The following is an 18,170-nucleotide window of genomic DNA, read 5'->3' as shown; positions in this document are numbered from 1 at the left end:
AGTCCAAATATTGATCACATGTCCATGGGGGATGCTGCAACTGTCATATTGTCATAAGTGTGAAAAATGGTCATAAGTCACTTTTTTCGGTGCCATTGTAACTTTGGTTACTAAATGAATCATTGTAATTTGAGGACGATATGTAGGCCCCTTCTGAGTACCCAGTTACAGCTGTCATCCAGTTTTGGTATTCTTAGGTAGCAACTAGATTCCATGGACCTTCCTGGAAATTTCTGAGTTTTTTTTATAGCCCAGCATTCCAAAGAGTGCCAGGCAACTGAATGGCCATTTTGTCCCTGGTGCTTCAGCCTAGCTGCACCCAACCAGGCTGTGGTCCTTGGAGATCTTCTATTGTGCGTAGGTAAACTGACCAGTATTGACTGAAACAGAATGACCAGGAGAACAGATCATGGATGGAAACTAATCAAGGAAAGAAGCAACCTAGAACTAAGGAGAAATTTCTTGATAGTTAGAACAATTAATCAGTGGAACGACTTGCCTTCAGAACTTGTGGGTGCTCCAACCCTGGAGATTTTTAAGAAGAGATTGGTCAACCATTTGTCTGAAATGGTATAGGGTTTCCTGCTTGTGCAGAGGGATGGACTAGAAGACTTCCAAGATCCCTTCCAACTCTGTCATCCTGTTAAAACAAATGGGAAAGCAACCAGGTACACCTAACAGATTTTGGGTTGGTTCGTCACATGGCTACTGCTTTGTAGGTCTGACTCTTGATATGAAAGAAAAAAAAAATATTGTGCTTGGATTCTTGCAGTTCACAAAGCCAAAACCTGACAAACCACTTTATGGACCCATTTATAAGATGCCTGATGTGCTGTGTGTAAAAACATATGCTTCACAACTACAAATGTGTTATGCCAAGTTAGTGCCAATCTTATTGTGAAGTTTATTTAAAAAGCAATCTTCTTGCAGCTGAAGTGCTGCAATAAAGTTCTTTATTGCCTAGAAAATATTCTCAGATATGTAAAAGCCATTCACCCAGATCTTGGTTGTAAGAAAAATGTACAGAAGCCCAAATGCTAAAACCTCCTGGGACTAAGATGATTTTTATAGTAATTTCAGTATGTAAGCTTTTTAGAAGTTCTGCAGGAAAAGTTAATAATCAAGCTATGTGAACAGCAACAGATCAACATGGATCAAGCTTTGCATATTTTACAATCAAGCTATTTATGTGGTCTGGTTGGTTTGGTTTAGTTTAGTAGGTGCAAATTCAGGCAACTGTCAGTGTTCAAGTAGGGAGAAGAGGGGGGAAATCCTTTTCAGTATCTACCTTGTCAAAGTTAGGCTTGTTTTCCAGATGGGCAACCAAGAACAAGGAGAGCTGATTTGCTGGCTAATTGCAAATCCACTTTGTTAAATCCCAATGAAACTGGGTTTGCATACCACGCTAATCAACAGTGTGATTTGGATATATGAATGTAGTTATTAAAAATTATAAATCTGCAAACTGGGCATATTGAAACTTTTGTTTTAGCAAAAGCAGGTGTGGTAATGTGGTAATATAACTGGAGAGACGATAGTGATATTTTCAGCCACTAGGGAGGGAGGGAGGGAGGGAGGGAGGAAGGGAGGGAGGGAGGGAGGAAGGGAGGAAGGAGCAGAAGGAGATTTACAGATGGAGCAAACACATTTTGATTGGAAAAGCTTAATACATATATTTCTGCCTTTTACTAAATACCACAACAATTATTTCAGAAAGTTACACTATTTCTGAAGAATTTAGGCAACATGATCTGATGTTATTCTGAAGACTGTAGAAAAGAGGCCAGAGTAGATTGTATGTTGCCTAGAAGTTGCCCAAGCTGGTTTATTAAATATGTGTACCCAATAAATTTCTTAAAGCATAGATGGCTGACACAATACATGAATCTTATATAATTTTTTGGATCTTTTCTTCTGTAAAAATTTAGATTCCATAAGGATGACTATGTTAGTCTGCCCACCAAAACAGGAGCGGGGAGGGGGATATTTTTGTGCATTTTAAAGATTTATTCTGATTTAATGTATACTCTTGTCAATGAAGCTTGAACAACATACTTTTTAATATGCCAAAGAGTACCAATATATACAATACCATTATTTTTATCTAGGACTTCTGATTCTGGATTCTAGGTTTGAATTTCATTAGATGGTCTTGGAATGTTCTGTATTGATCACTCTAATCTACTTATAGAGTTAATGTGAAGCTAAAATGAGGAGGGAGAAAATTATGTGCACCGATCTGGACCTAGGGTGTTCTGTGAGGCTATCTTTAAGGGGTTGATCAACTGGATGAATGTGTGACTTTGGATGTGATGGGTTGTTTAGTTTTTGTTTGTTGTTTTAACCTGATGCTGACCATATAGGGTATCGCAAGTTGGGCAACCATTTGATTGATTGATTGATTGAATGAATGAATGAATGACCTATGCTGCCTGGAGGAACATTTCTGGACCAGAAGATAGTGGATAGAAACTGTCTAGGAATATCTAAGGGACTAGTACAAAATAAACTTCAATGCCTTAAACTTCAATGCCTTTCATCTTTCCCCTTTCATAGAAAGACAAGTTGTATAAAGTATATTTTATATATGTTTTTCCACATGGATTTCACAAGTACTTAATACAGTACAGTGTTGTGCAGCTTTCAATACCATGATTATGAGATTCTTGTTTGTTATTATAGATCACAAGATTTTTAAAAAACTTTCAAGCTGTTTTTCATATCTGTTTTTGTTTGCCAAAATTTTGGATGTAATGAGAAAAAAATAATTCCATTATTTGAAGATGAGATGAGAGAAGGTATTTCTTCTCCAATTGTTAGCTTCATGCACTGGACAATTTGAAAGAAGGTAAACTAAAACACAAAATTAGGCCCTCCAGAATTTTCTACATTAAACACCTTCATTTAATAAATTATATCCAATGATACTGCAATAAAATCTGAAAAGTTTAAATTCAAAACTAGGACATCAAGACTGTACTTGGTTTTACATACCGCACAATGCCAAAATGTTGTTTGATTTGACTTAATGGATTGTGAAAATCCTGATATTGTGGTAGATATCCAGTGGCCTAGCATGACATTGGAGTCTAGTTTTATTTATCCAACAGAATAAAGTATGATGCCAAATTTAGCGGGGTAAATGTGACTAATTAATTGAAAGAAAGCTCCACTGAACATGTTGCTTGGGAATAAATCTCTCTTGAACTCAGTGGTGCTTATTTCTAATAGGAGAAATTCAGCTTGTAAAACGCACTGAACTTTGTAAATAATATTTTGCCAGTTGAATTGTAACCTTTTAACTTTTAATTATAAAACCAGTATTGTAAAGTAATATCACCATTTAAACTGCTATCTTGAAAAACAAATACCATGACAGAAAGAGAAGGTGCCACGTAGCCTTTACAGATAAAACGATCTGCAATCTCTGTCTTCTGGCAAAATTGGCAACACCATTTTTGTTTATATTTGTTTTTCAAAATTAAGAGTGAGAATGAGTGCATATTGCCTCTGAGAGTCCATGTTAATCTGTCGTGTGCATTCACTTGCCAGAGCAAAGAGGTCAGTCAATCAAACATTTTATAGCTTTAGCATTTCAACATTGCTCTTCCTCTGAATTTTTTTCTGGAGTTATGATCCCCTGCTCTATCGAGAAACAGTACAATTTGCAATTACTCTTGTTGCATCTAATTCAGTAACAGAGAAAAAAGAGCATGGAAAGCTAGGATGAAGGAAGAACCAATTCACCACATAATTGCTCTTCTTCTGTGCTAAAATGAGATATATGTACACATGGAGATACATCTTTATGACCAATGCAGAAGCAATAAATATGATTCCTTGTATCAAATCCAGGATTCTGAACTGGATAAATCAACAGTGCTTCCTCTAGGATTAAGTTTGTGTTTGTGCCACACACAATGCCACAAGAAATGGGGTGTTGATTACTCTTTTCTTATGCCCCAAATGCAGACAAAGCTATCCTCAGCTTTCCAATCATCAAACAGCAACGTTTGCACTCTCAGAATTTTCTACTCTGAATTAATTTGCACTTTCTTAGAAAGTGTGAGTGAAAATGTTACAACAGGAGATACTTTTGTATCAGATCATGCAATAAGTGTAACTTTGCAACTTGTAACTGCATTTTTGCCTTTTTAGGAGTCCCATTAAAGAAACAGTCCAGAATGTTTGGCTTTCAAATTCATGTCATAAAACTATTTCCAGATTTACTTAAAAGCCACAGAACATCTATCACAATTTAATATTATACAAGTTTATTCACAAGCAAGTTTCATTCAGTGGAACTGTGTTTCCAAACAAGTATACACAAGATTACAGGCTCAATATTCAAAGGCTATGGGGATTCTCCAGGTAAATTCATATAAAAGGAATTTTTTTTTTGGAAAAATCCATAATTACTTCCTGGTCTAAGTCACACTGCGTGAATGGAATCTTATCCAGGCATTGGATCAGATATACTAGGCATCCTCTAGGACAGGAGTGTCAAACTCAAGGTTCAGGGCAGGGGTGAAATCCAGCAGGTTCTGACAGATTCTGGAGAACCGGTAGCAGAAATTTTGACTAGTTCGGAGAACTGCAAATACCACCTCTAGCTGGCCCAAGTGGGGTAGGAATGGAGATTTTGCAATATCCTTCCCCCAGGAGTGGGGAGGGAAAGGGGATTTTGCAGTATCCTTCCCCTGGACTGGGGAGGGAATGGGGATTTTGCAGTATCCTTCCCCTGCCATGCCCACCAAGTCACACCCACAAAACCGGTAGTAAAAAAAACTGGATTTCACCAAAAGTCCGGGGGCTGGATCTGGCCCTTGGGGTGCTTAGATCTGACCTCTGGGACCACCCTGGAAACAACAAAGGACTTGCCCGCAGTGCCTCTGCCAGCAAAAATGTAGCTCAGGAGGGCCCAGGCTCTGTTTTCGGCTGTGCCAGCCTCCTGCCACCCTCTGCCAGTGAAAACGGAGCTCGGGGAGGCCACACACCCCCAAGCTCCGTTTTCATTGGCAGAGGCCATCACAGCTGAAAACTGAGCTCTGGAGCCCGTTTTTGCTGCAGAGCACTTGGGTCACCAGATGCCCCTGACACGATTGCCATCAAGCTGGCCACGACCACCCTGGCCATGCCCACCCCAGCCCCTTAGGTCAAACACAACCCTGATAAGGCCCTCAATGAAATCAGGTTTGACACCCCTGCTGTAGGATCACAATCTTCAATTCCTAAGATTCACAGCAATGGTCTTACTGGCTGGGAATTCTGGAAGCTGAAATTCACACATCTGGAGGGTCCTATGATGGAGAAAGTTAGAGTAGACCATCTGTCCACAACCTAGTATCATCCAGGAATTTGGGCCACAACTGCAAAAAATACAACAAAGGAAAAAGAAAAATTAAGGATATCATTTTAAGTAAATGTTTATAATTCTATACAGTTCTGAAATGCAATTATTCAATCTATATATATATAAAACGAAATACCACTTGTGCATCATCACAAAATCTCCAGAACCGTAAAGCTTACAAACTTGGAATTTGCCATGTATGTTCCTCTTGGCTTCTAGGTACTCACTAAGAAAGGATTTTTTGAAATGACCATCAGAGCCTTAGTATTTCCTATATTATTATTAACATGCTCTGATGATAAGGAGTTCTACTCCCTCTCCCCACCTGAAAAGAAATCTCTTCCCAATACAAAACACAAGCAGAGGAGAGGAGTTTCAGTTTCAGTTTTACTTCCCAGCAGCAAACATCTTTACTACTGAATAGTTGAGCTAAGCCACAGCCAGGCTCCTTCCTGTCTCCTTCTTGCTCACACAGCAAATACTGTTTCACTTTCTAAACAGCCCTCTGATGCTAAGGAGTTGTACTCCCCCTCCCCACCTGAAAAGAAATATGTTCCAAATGCAAAACACAAGCAGAGGAGAGGAGTTTCAGTTTCACTTTTACAGCAGAAAGCAGGGAATAGGATAGGGGAGGCTTCCATGAGGCAAGCCTGAGGGAGAGAAGGGGGTTAGGATAGGATAGGCTTCTGTGGGGCAAGCCTGAGGGAGAGAAGGGGATAGAATAGGATAGGCTTCTGTGGGGCACATTGAATCATGGGTATGGGCACATACGTGCACTACACCCCCCCCCCACGTTATCCTCACTTTTGGCATGCGACAGCAAAAAGGTTAGCCATCACTGGACTAGTGCCTGCAAAAATACATGAGTAGACCAATGCCTGCAAAAATAAATGGGTAGACCGGTAGAGCTCTGCAAGCAGTTAAAAGCCTGGTAGACCAGTCCCTCTGCTAAATCCTAAAGAATTGTCACATGACCATCAAGCCACGCCCACAGAACTGGTAGTAAAAAAATTTAGAACCCACCCCTGGGCAAGGCTGAGGGAGAGAAGGGGAGAGGAGAGGCCGATCATTACTACTCATTAATTTTCAAGCTGTAAGTGTCGATTTATCAAGCTCGATCACATAGTTTCGTAGCGGAGCACCGGTATTCAGCTAGTTACATATATATATTTGTAGTACATTTATATAACTATCATGTTTTTAATCTACTGTATTTTGTATAAATGAGTCCTATATTTCATTATATTTGTTCATATTCAATCCACTGAGTAAAAGCAGCCAAAGATTTATCTTTCCAATGCTGCAGTATCAGTCTTTTGGCATAGAATATCCAGTTATGCTGTCAGGTTGTAAAATTCTGATTCTAGTTATGCAGTTCAAAAGAAGAATATCATCTGAAAATTTTAGCTTTTGTCACACCATTATGTTTAGATAATTCAGTATTTTCTTCCAAAATTTAATAAGTGTAGGACATTGCAAAAACATTTGTTTTTAAAAAGCTTATCCTTATTACATCTCCAGCAAAATGCTGTTTTGAATTTACTTTGTGGGTTTTTTGTGGGGGGAATGTATGTGTTTTCATCTTTGTGGGGCTTTTTTCCTTTTCTGTTTGTCTCTCTTTGAAAAGCAATTAAAAACACATTAAATTCATTATCTTGAATGTTTGTGGGTATTACTTTGATAAAAGTTGCATTTGTCTTGGCCTCAACTCCCTCTAAATTCATGGCTATGCCTGTGCATTTTTCTTGACAATGATATGCATGTGGTTTGTCCTTGCTTTCTTGTGGGATGGTTTTTTTCAACTTTTCAGTCTTCATCTGCAATCTTGATAGTTACTCATCTAAGTACTTTCCAGGCTCAATCTCACTTTGGTAGAAGTCTAACAGATCTGGGGAACACAGAGGAGGTAGAAAAAGAGAGGAAACAGTGCTGTTATGGAAGAAACGCTCAAGCAGAGAAGGGAAAGGGTGAAAAGGATATTCAGAATAATTCCTCAATTACAGTAGATATTTTTATGATATTGTATCAGGGCAGTCTACAGATACATTAAAGGCAGAAACAACAATATATTAAGCAGATACATCCTACATCTAGAATATCAGTAAAACAACATCAATTAAGCAAGGTTCCCCATCCTTAAAACCAAACTTTTTGACCTGCCCTTGGGTTATATATTCCTTTAAACAAGGGGCTTAAAAAAATAATGCCCTTATATAAAACAATCCCTTTTTCTTCTTTCTGATGTCCATGTGTCCATCCCCAATATCTCATTTCCCCCTCTCCACAACCCGAAATGTAGTATTTCTTCTTTGTCTAAAGCAGGGGTCTGCAACCTTAAATACTCAAAGAGCCATTTAGACCCGTTTCACCCAGAAAAGAAAACACTGGTAGCCACAAAACCTAGGTGGGCATGGCCAACTCAATGTCACTCACTTTCACCAGTCACATGACTCCCTAGCCATGCCTACCCAGCAGGTCATTAGGGCAGAGAACCAGTTGTTAAAAAACACCGGGAACCACAAAATTCTTTTGACATCTCTCTTTCTCCCCTCCCTCCCTCCCCTCTCCCCCTCTCTCTGTATCTCTCTGTCACTGACCTGGCCACTTCTCCATCCCCCACCGTTGCCCTTACCTTCTCAGGCCAGGCAAGGAGTGACTGGTAGGGGAGGGCAATGGGCGGGGCCAGCCAGTGGTGGGATCACCTGAAAGGGAGCCTCAGCAGAGGACCCAAAGAGCGGCATGCGGCTCCGGAGCTGCAGGTTGCTGACCCCTGGTCTAAAGTGAATTGAAAAGGGGTTTAGAAAATCAGGGCCCAGATCAAGCTTGCCCATCCCTTCTAATATTAGAATGGGAATATTGGAAGGGACTTCCAATCATTAAATAAAACAGAGTATTGCAAACTGATGTCGAAGTCCCATTGAAGTTAAGAGTTTCTGCTAGTTATTAGTTATGATCTCGATAATTTTTCTATAATCTCTGAAATCTCTGCAATTCAACCCATTAGTACTAAACCTGCTGCCTACAGCAGCTGAGAACAAGCAACTTCTACTGTGTGTCAATTCTTCTGGAAGATCTTGGATATTTCTCTTTACAAAGAAACTTTTTTCTTTAGCCCAACTTGCTAGCTCTTCATAGACTTAATTTACAGATTTTCTGACCAATCTGGTCACTCTCTCTGGACATGCTTCAATTATTTCATGTTCTTAAAACACATGAAACTTTGATCCGCGCTTGCACTAAATATTCCTTTAATCATAGGGGCCTAAAAAAAGTGAAACAAGTCAAATCCTCTTACTATCAGTGTTCTTACAAGAGGCTTGGGAATTAAAATTTCCAGATCATCCCAGGAACTGCTCACTGAGGACCTCTAGTGTCTTAACATATAAAGGCTTTTATAAAGTTTATAGATGCTGTTAGGGTGTTGTTGGTGTGTACGTGCACGCGCCAGCGCACCGGAAACCTGACAACCAGCTGGCTGAGCTGTGGCGATGGCGCGAGTGCCCACAGAGAGGGCTCTACGTGCCACCTCTGGCACACATGCCATAGGTTCGCTATCATGGGTATAGGGTTTCCTGCTTGAGCAGGGGGTTGGATTAGAACTGCAGGATCCCTTCTAACTCTGTTATTTCACTGGGAAATCACATCAGCTTAATTTCTTCTATTAAACTGCTGTTAAAGATGGAAAATATCTGCCAGAATAAATAAGCATGCTGGTCAAATTACACACACAAAAAAGACTGATGGACACTACCGGTCTCAGAATCAGAACAGGGTCAAGGTTGGCCCAACTTCTGTTTTGTAGATAAATTGTATAGTTTAGGTGTAGGAACAAACCAGCTTCTATTTTCTAACTGATTAGTTGGCATTTATAGAAGGGACATGGTGGCTCAGTGGCTAAGACGCTGAGCTTGTTAATCAGAAGGTTGGCAGTTCAGCAGTTCGAATCCCAGCACCGTGTAACAGAGTGAGCTCCTGTTACTTGTCCCAGTTTCTGCCAACCTAGCAGTTCGAAAGCACATAAAAAATGCAAGTAGAAAAATAGGGACCACTTTGGTGGGAAGATAACACCGCTCTGTGCACCTTTGGTGTTTAGTCATACCAGCCACATGACCACGGAGACGTCTTTGGACAGCGCTGGCTCTTCGGCTTAGAAATGGAGATGAGCACCGCCCCTAGAGCCGGAAATGACTAGTAGGCATGTGTGGGAGAATCTTTATCTTTACCTTATAGAATTCATCCATCTTGGCAAGCAGATTTTGGTTGTGTTCACATAACATGCTTAACCTGATTATTGAAGTAGCTTGTATCTGAATTTACCAAATATACTGAGCTATAAACAAAATAGTTAAGTAATGTGAGTACAGCTGCTAAATTTGCATTGACCAGATTAAGTATGGAACATGAGTGCAACAGCTGTTTTTAGGAAACAGCTGTTGCACTCATGAACCATACCTAAAGATTGCAAAATTGAAGGGCAGTCTTTTATCTAAAGAGGTCTCTGGTAATGTCTGGTTTAGGATGAAAGTCCAGAATCACCTAGGCTTGGAACTTTGTCCATTTGCCCAGAGCTGCTGGAATTTGGGCATCATGTAATTTGTTCATATTATATTATTTTATAGTTCGTTGCACAGTCAGCTAGATGTTCAGATTGGATTTGGCATTTTTATCCACCTATCAAGTCCTTCCCAAGGATCTGGGATAGGCAGATGTAGATGTTTGATGGTGTTAGAGGTATCATCGCAGGATGGAAGCTGTTCCGACTAAAGCTGCCTTTTGGAATTGATTGATGGTAAATTTATGAATGCCGATAGTGTTCAAGTGGTATTATTATTGCTATTATTATCTATATGCTACCAAAACTCTCATGTTGGTACCTTTAGCTGAGCAAAACAGTGCATTCAAAACTTTTTCAACCAAGGTATCTCAAATGGGCTAACTTACAGAATGTGTCCAAAATCTGGGACCAATGATCCTATGGAATCGAAACCTGGCAAATTTTAGAACGTTTTATGATATATCCATGATGGCGAACCTATGGTACATGTGCCAGAGGTGGCATGCAGCGCCCTCTCTGATGGCACACGGGCTGTCGTCCCAGTTCAGCTCTGCTGCACATGCACGCGCGCCACCCCAGGCCAACAGGTCTTCAGGTCTCTGCTGCGCATGTGCGGGGGGGAGCATGTGGGGGGTGCACGTGCATGCACAGGGGCAGGGTGTGTGCAGCAGGCTGTGCGTGCATGTGGGGGGGCGCATGTGCGGGGGCCGCACACGCATTGCGTTTTGGGGGGTTTGGGTGCAAGCGCATTCATGCATCTGCGCTTTGGGCACTCGGTCCAGAAAAGGTTAGCCATCACTGTGATATACAGATATTATAAAGCATTTTATGACATAATACAAAATGTCATAAAACATGCTTGATTGTGGTCTATATCTATCTGTCTATCTGTCTGTCTGTCTATCATCTATCATGTTCTAACAGCTCTGGAGAGTTTATAATATAAACATATAAATATGTCTCCGGAGAAGGGCGGCATATAAATCGAACCACTAAATAAATAAATCAATAAATAAATCCAAATTTAGCAATCTAAAATGTCTATCAATTCTACAGAACCGAGAGTGTAAAGACCGACTTTAAGTCTTCTTAAACAGAAATAAGGGAGTTCACCTCAAATTGAGATTGGCAATTGCTTCCACAGTAAATTTCCAATGATATCTGAAGCCTTATTTCCAGAGCTGTTTTATATCTCAGAGCCAGTCCCTCTATAAACATATACAGGTGTAAGGTTTACATCTTTAAATATCAGTCGTCATTTCTGGGTTTCCATCTGTGACATCGATTGATATGAGCACTTTTTCCTCCGAATGCCTGTCCTCTACGATGGGCGATGTATTTCCGCAGCGCAACGAAGGTCCCTCCCTCGACACCCTTCAAACCCTTTACAAGCGGTGAAAGAGGAAACACAGGTACTCCTCGATTTACAACTGTTTGTTGAGTGACTTATGACCATTTTTCACAAAGTTACAACCTTTGCAGCATCCCCGCGATCATGTGATCAAAGTTCAGATGCTTGGCAACTGGTTCATATTTATGACGGTCGCAGAGTCCCGAGGTTATGCAAACCCCCTTTTGCAACCTTCTGACAAGCAACGTCTTCACAGCTGGGTTGCTGACTTTTATCAACTGCAGGGCTTCACTTAACAACTGGGGCAAGAAAGATCGCAAAAAGGGGCAAAACTCACTTCACACATGTCTCACTTAACAGCAGAAGTGTTGGGCTCAACTCCGGTCGTAAGTCGAAGCCTCCCTGCAAAAAAGAAGAAAAAGAAGCGCCCACCCTGCAGTCCCGCGAGAGTTGAGGGCTGTGGCCGCTTCCACCGCTTGCGGCCAGTTCGCGAATGTCAAAGCCGCCCCTCCGTCGCGCCCTGGATAAAGACTTCTACTGTAAGGCAGGGGTGGGCAAATGTGGCCCTTTTACAACCGGTGGACTTCAACTCCCAGAATTCCTGAGACAGCCAAGCTGTCTCAGGAATTCTGGGAGTTGAAGTCCACCGGTTGTAAAAGATTGTAAAAGGGCCACATTTGCCCACCCCTGGCTGTAAGGCGTCGCCAGAGCCCCGGAGCTGAGTCCAGGGGGCGCGCGGAGCCGGGAACTCTTGAGCGCCCGGGAGCCAAGAAAACAATCCCTCCTTCAGTCGGACAGGATGCTCCGACTCACGTAGCGGCCGCGGAAGTGGGCAGTGCCTCAGGAAGCGGCCGGCCGAAACTGCACGTCCCCAAAAGAGAGCCCGTTACACAAGCGCCGCACGTGTGGCGTCTCTCGAAGGGACTCCCGAAGACGTTTGCCCTGATCCGGGCGGCTCGACTTGGAGCGCGGGGAGGGGGGGAAACGAGTGGGTGGAAGGCCGAGGACGTAGCAGGTTTTGTTGCTTTTAAAGCTTTGTTGGTGGGCAGTGAATCCAGCGGCGTCTTTTGCAACAGGGCGGAAGGTTTCGGCAGCTGGACGGGGGTGGTCAGTCAAGCGGCGTTTACCCAAACGAGACAGACTGCTTGGAAACTCGAGGTGGAAAATCCCATCAGCCCCCCCTTTTTTTTTGCTCCTACAGCACTAAACACACAATTGTTCTGGTGGTTGTAAATGAATCCTGACATCCCAAAACAGCATCTGCTATAAGCGCCTCTGTGCGATTTGCAAGCGACGTTGTGATGTTTAGAGACGCAGCTCTCCTTTATCCCAAAGGTGCTTTTTCAAGAGGCAACTGGACACATTCTAGCTCTGAAGAAGCTTCTTGGATGAGAAGCAAAACGTCTTCAAAGAAAAACCAGAAAGTCCAGTTGCCTCTTGAAAAAGTACCTTTGGGACAACCATGACCTGGATGACTGAGAATCTCCATAGACAGCTTTCCTTTATATTCCTTTCCATCAGAGTGAGATGCTACTAACTAAGTCTGTGCCTCTTGCACAGGTTAGAAAACGAGGTGCGAAAAATATATGAAGCGCATTTTCATCTTTCATGAAAGACCCTGTTGGTGTGAAATTATTGCAGAGATAGATTCAAGGAAACTTGCTAGGCAACCTTAATAAAATACGTAAATAGAAACTCAAGCATCTTGTCCTGGACATTATAAAACTAACAGAAAGAATAAGAAAGAAGCATGTTATATTTGCTCAGTGGTGGGACAAATTGTTCACAACAACCCAATGGAAGGCTAAGATCAAGAAGGCGCTAAGGAGGCTCATTCCTGGTCTTATTTTCATTTTTGTGTATGGGAGGTAGCATTTTTTCCTTAAAGAGGTTGTAAGGGCATGTGAACTTATTCAAAATCATAACTAAATAAATGACAAGAATCAAATGTTGCATAGAGTTATCATAATGACTTGGCTGATATATTGTAAAAGCCACACGTGAGCAACCTCATTAAAGGTAAAAATGCCTTTTGAAGAATTCCACAATGAAGAGGGATTTGAATTTTTCTTCCAAATCTGTATATATTCTTAGTAATCTGTTACTAGTTATAATATTGTACCATCTATTTGTTTGGTGCAGTCTCCCCAATTATTGAAAAAAAAAAAAAAGTGGTTGCAAAGCTGTGGCAATTAAATCCATAACTATTGCCTAACTTCTAATAGAAGACAAAAATTTCTCATAGTTAGACCTATCTTTGGACTGCAAAAATCCAGATAAACTGTAGAGGCCAGAAAGAGTTTTCTCAATCTTTTACTGCCCAGATTTTAAAACTGTACATTAGTCATTAAATGGCAGTTGTCTAGAAGAAGCCCAGAAATGTAGGCTAGAATGGGAAGTTAAAAAAAAAACCTTAAAAAGGGTAAACCATTAGCATATTGTGCAAGATTGGACATTTGAAACGTTTATTTTTTTAACTGAATTCATTGTGAAAGAATGCCTAGAACAAATGAACTGACTCCATATTACAGCCGTCACTTTTTTGTGTCCCTTGACTGAAGGCCCACTAATGGGGTTTACTCCACATCAAGAGGATGTGTCCATTCTGCATATGTGCTAGAGATGCTTGAGATCACACTATATATTATTTCCTGGTTTTCAAAATGTTCATCTCTATATAAGTTTGGGGATAGACTTAAAACATCAGTTTCTGGTTCATTCCTGTTTGTTGTTTTATCAGCTAAAACAAACAACAGTGAAAAGTTTTTACTGTCTTCAATTAATAATTCTTGGGAAGTAAAAAATTCACTAGACATCTTTTCCCTTATCTCTTACCTAATCTTTCTTTAAATAGAGTTGCAGGCAAACAAATGTGCCACCACTGGGTTATAGAAAAAACTATGCAGCACAACTTGGACAGGAGTGGATAATATGAGGCTGCTGGGCAACCATACAGTATGCTAATGATAATTTCCCTTGCTAAATCTCCCTGCTTAATTTAAGAATAATAAATGGAAGAATGAAATACTAGAAAGCACTAACTAGCATATACTTTAGTTTTTCAAGAATGCTTCTGGATCTAATGGTTTATTTTTTTATATAAGGATTCTTAGGAAAATAAATGGGATGTAGCTGCAGCCCAGGGCATCTGCTTGACTTTATGTCCATCCAGCAAGATAAAAAGGGGAAAACTGAAACAGAATGACTACATTCTTGCACTTAGATGTGTTGGTGAACACAATCTTGCCAGTTTGCCTTTTGGTAAATAGATATTTGGCCATACAGGTAGTCCTCGTTTAGCAACTGCCTCTTTTAACAACTATTTGCAGTTACGGCAGTGATAACTGCAATAAATCCTTGAAGTGTAAATTCACAGATTTATAAAGCAGAGGAAAGCTGAAGATCATAAGCATAGTCATGATTTCACTTTGCAACTGCTTAACAACCAAGTTGCCAGTCCCAATTGTGGTTGCTAAACAAGGATTATCTGTAATCTATCCTCACCATGGAGGCATTTTTGTAAAGCCCTCTATGTTACCGTTTTGTGAGAATACCAAGATATATGTCCCCCTGCCTCAGTTTTCTAACTGTGTGCAAGGAAATGAGCTTCATGACATTCAATGGGATTTAGCTAAATCAATGAATTAAGTTAATATACATTTTTATTCCTTCTTTGCTTCCTATAAAGACTTGGGACTTTTCCCCAGTGCTGATTTGAAGTGCTATCAGTTGAATTGGCAGAAAATTATACTGGTATGAAATGTTTTGTTCCAGTTGTGGATCCCTATCTTGCTTCTATTGCCTGTCTCAAGGCAGTGCAGTTCCCTGACTTGCATGCAAAATCTAATAAGAGTTTGGTCCCTTGACAGTGCTGCTGAATGATATTGGAATAAGGAAGAAAATATTTCATTAACACTTGATACAGTTATGGAAAACTCCAGCCTCTCTCACTTGTAGACTGGAGATGAGATGATAGTGATGCCAGCAGGACACCGAAAAAGGATATTGCAATAACATGTTTGTGCTGAAATTATTTGGAAGTGAGGAAGGGCCTTCAGACTGTATTCACACAAGATTCCGTCCTTGGTTAATAAATTTACTCATTTAATGAGTTTGAGAATACAATAAACTTAAATTTAATTATTTTTAGCATGTTGTGTGAATGCATCTCCCAGATTTCATACCGACCTGAATAAGTATAGTGTATGAATTAAGCCACAGTGAAATGTCATTAGACTATTGTGAGACAAGGCATGTATAATATCTGTAGGGCCTCTTCAGACAATCACCTTTTAAAACAGCTATAAGATTTTAAAAAAAAATTGTAAGAATCCTACTTAAAACTGTCATATATAAGTGTACCCCAAAAAAATTTAAATAATGTCTGTTAGGCCTGTTTTGGCTTTGGCTTTTCTACTGTGCCTTGGAAAATTACTATGAATATCCCTGCCTGCTTTCAAATGCTTTTTTTTGCCCTTAGTCCTGAGGTGGGGAACTATGGCCCCTTTATGACTCACAAGTCACAAGCATGGCTGGTTCAGGAATTCTGGGAATTGAAGTCCACAAATCATAAAAGGGCCATAGTTCCCCACCCCTGACTTAGTCCCTTGTGGAACCTCATCAAGTTCTCATAAACCCCCAGAGTTCTACAGAGCTCAGTTTGACAATCTTGCTCATGTGACAGTTCTCTCCTTCATTGCATGCAAATGTTTGATATCATTTCAGAATTTCCGCTCTTCCTGGGACTGGAAATCATGTAAGAATTGTTTAGAAGCTCTAGACATAAGAATATCAACCTCTTGGTTATCTGGAAGAGACCACTATCAAGAAGTCTATATTCCTATGGGTATAATGTTTTAAAAATATTATGAGTCCCTGCAGATTTTACTCCACTAGTTGTTGCTGACTATAAGGGGTGATGCTCATCTCTGCTTCAAGGCCATTGAGCCAGTGCTGTCCGAAGACATTTCTGTGGTCATGTGGCCAGCATGACACCATGGAGCGCTGTTACCTTCCCACTGATGTGGTACCTATTTATCTACTCACATTTGCATACTTTCAAACTGCTAGATTGGCAAGAGCTGGGGCGAGGATGGGAGCTCATCCCATCACGTGGCGCTTGGGATTTGAACCTGGGTTGCCTGCTTTCCAGCCAATAGACCCAGCGTCTTAAACATTCAGCCATCATGCTGCCCCAACATGAGAATGGAGGGACAAAAAAAATCAGGGCAGCCTTAAATTTTTACGAGCTTTGTTAGCCCTGTTTAATTGGGAGTAAATCCCAAAATGGGACAGTGAAGATGTGTATAGAGTGGCTTTTGGTCATACCTATGCCACATGTAAAATTCTCTGTTTATAGTAAGGACATATACATCATTCCTGATCTATTCTGGCCCAAATGCTTTAAGCACAAAATTCAGTTTTACCCAAGCATGTTCCTTCTATGAAACCTGAAATCTCTAATCTAGAGATTTACCTTGCAATCCCAGTTTTTATCACCCATATCCCACCAAATAAGAGGTACATGCAAAATACAAACGTGGGTTTGATTAGAATTATTTTTATTATTATTAGATTGATTATGACTGCCTGCTTCAAAAGACTTTAAGGCACAAGTAAATTTGTGTCTGACATAGTTAAAGCTTCCCCTGGACTTTTTCAACTTTTCTCTCTAAATTATTTATCTTTGTTTCACATTTTCCAGCCAGTCCAGCTTGGTTCTCCTCTCAGGGAGGTTGAGAAAAACATGCACTTCGTAGGCATAGGAAATATATCCTCATGTCTGTCTATGAGTCAGCTTGCACAAAGTTGATGTACGTGCAAGTGAAATAATCACAAATTGCTTCCCTATTTATTCTGCTTCCACTTCCTTTCTTCTGTGGTTTTACATGTGCTGAATTTTAGACTATAAAGTCCTCAGAGCAAGAAACTGTCCTCTTTTATTCATAATATAAATTCAATTCATACTTATGAAAGAAAACAGATTCTTGTATTTAGAACTATTTGCATTGCATTGTAAATGCATTACAAATCGGAACGTTATTCCTTTGCAATGAATGAATGATTGATTGATTGATTGAATGAATGAATGTCAAAATGTTTCACCTATCATGTTTCTCCCAAAATAAGACCCTGTCTTATATTTTTTTGAACCCTGAAATAAGCACTTGGCCTTATTGCCATGCGCCCAAAAGCCCGATTGGGCTTATTATCAGGGGATGTCTTATTTTGGAGGAAACAGGGTAGCAAACCCAGTAAATTTTATTAAATAATAGCCTTTCTTTTTTCTCTCAAAAAACCGATTTACCCTTTTTCCTGGCATTGTAACATTGTCTAGTACTGTGTTTCTTAATCCCAGCAACTTTTAAGATCTGTGGACTCCAGCTCCCAGAATTCATTCATGCTGACTGGAAAATTATGGGAGTTAGAGTTCACATATCTTAAAGTGACTGAAGTTGAGAAACACTGCTCTAAAGACAGAATTTTATCTTAGTCTTACCTGCCTTGAAGCCTTTCAGAATATTGACCTACAGCTTACTTCAGTCCCAGGCAGCCATAGGCAAACTTCTTTGGACAGTTCCAAATTGGGAAAAGCTGTTTAATCATAGCACTTTCTCCCTTCATCAGAAAAATGCTTCTGAAAAACAGTCAGAATTGGACAGAGCAGAATTCCTGACAGGAGAATTCTGGGAGTTGAAATTCATACATCTGAAAGCTGCCAAGGCTGAGAAACATTGGGATAGAAGTATGGTAGGCCTACTACTGTAGAAAGTTAGAACCCATCCTTCTCCTAGAAAAATGAAATATTCTAGGAAATATTAAAAAGGCAGAATATTATATTTCCCTGGATGAGAAATGGAGAAACATGTTTTTTTAGGCAGGAAGCAGACTCACTCTTAATAGCCCCCACC

At 40.4% G+C, this 18,170-nt stretch overlaps 1 long non-coding RNA gene across 1 annotated transcript; it reads right to left on the bottom strand.

Moving 5' to 3' along the window:
* Window positions 1-467: 467 nt before the first annotated feature.
* On the bottom strand, window positions 468-11,808 carry LOC132711991 (uncharacterized). The gene is made up of 3 exons (XR_015731555.1): window positions 11,022-11,808; window positions 5,257-5,369; window positions 468-640 (listed from the first exon to the last, which is right to left on the bottom strand). It is a non-coding gene; the product is annotated as an uncharacterized LOC132711991 (long non-coding RNA).
* Window positions 11,809-18,170: the final 6,362 nt, after the last annotated feature.

Source organism: Pantherophis guttatus, chromosome 1 (genome assembly GCF_059756535.1).
Source record: "Pantherophis guttatus breed Tessera chromosome 1, ASM5975653v1, whole genome shotgun sequence".
Taxonomy (NCBI): domain Eukaryota; kingdom Metazoa; phylum Chordata; class Lepidosauria; order Squamata; family Colubridae; genus Pantherophis; species Pantherophis guttatus.
Note: the sequence above shows the minus strand (reverse complement) of the source record. Positions and strands in the feature narration are given on the sequence as shown.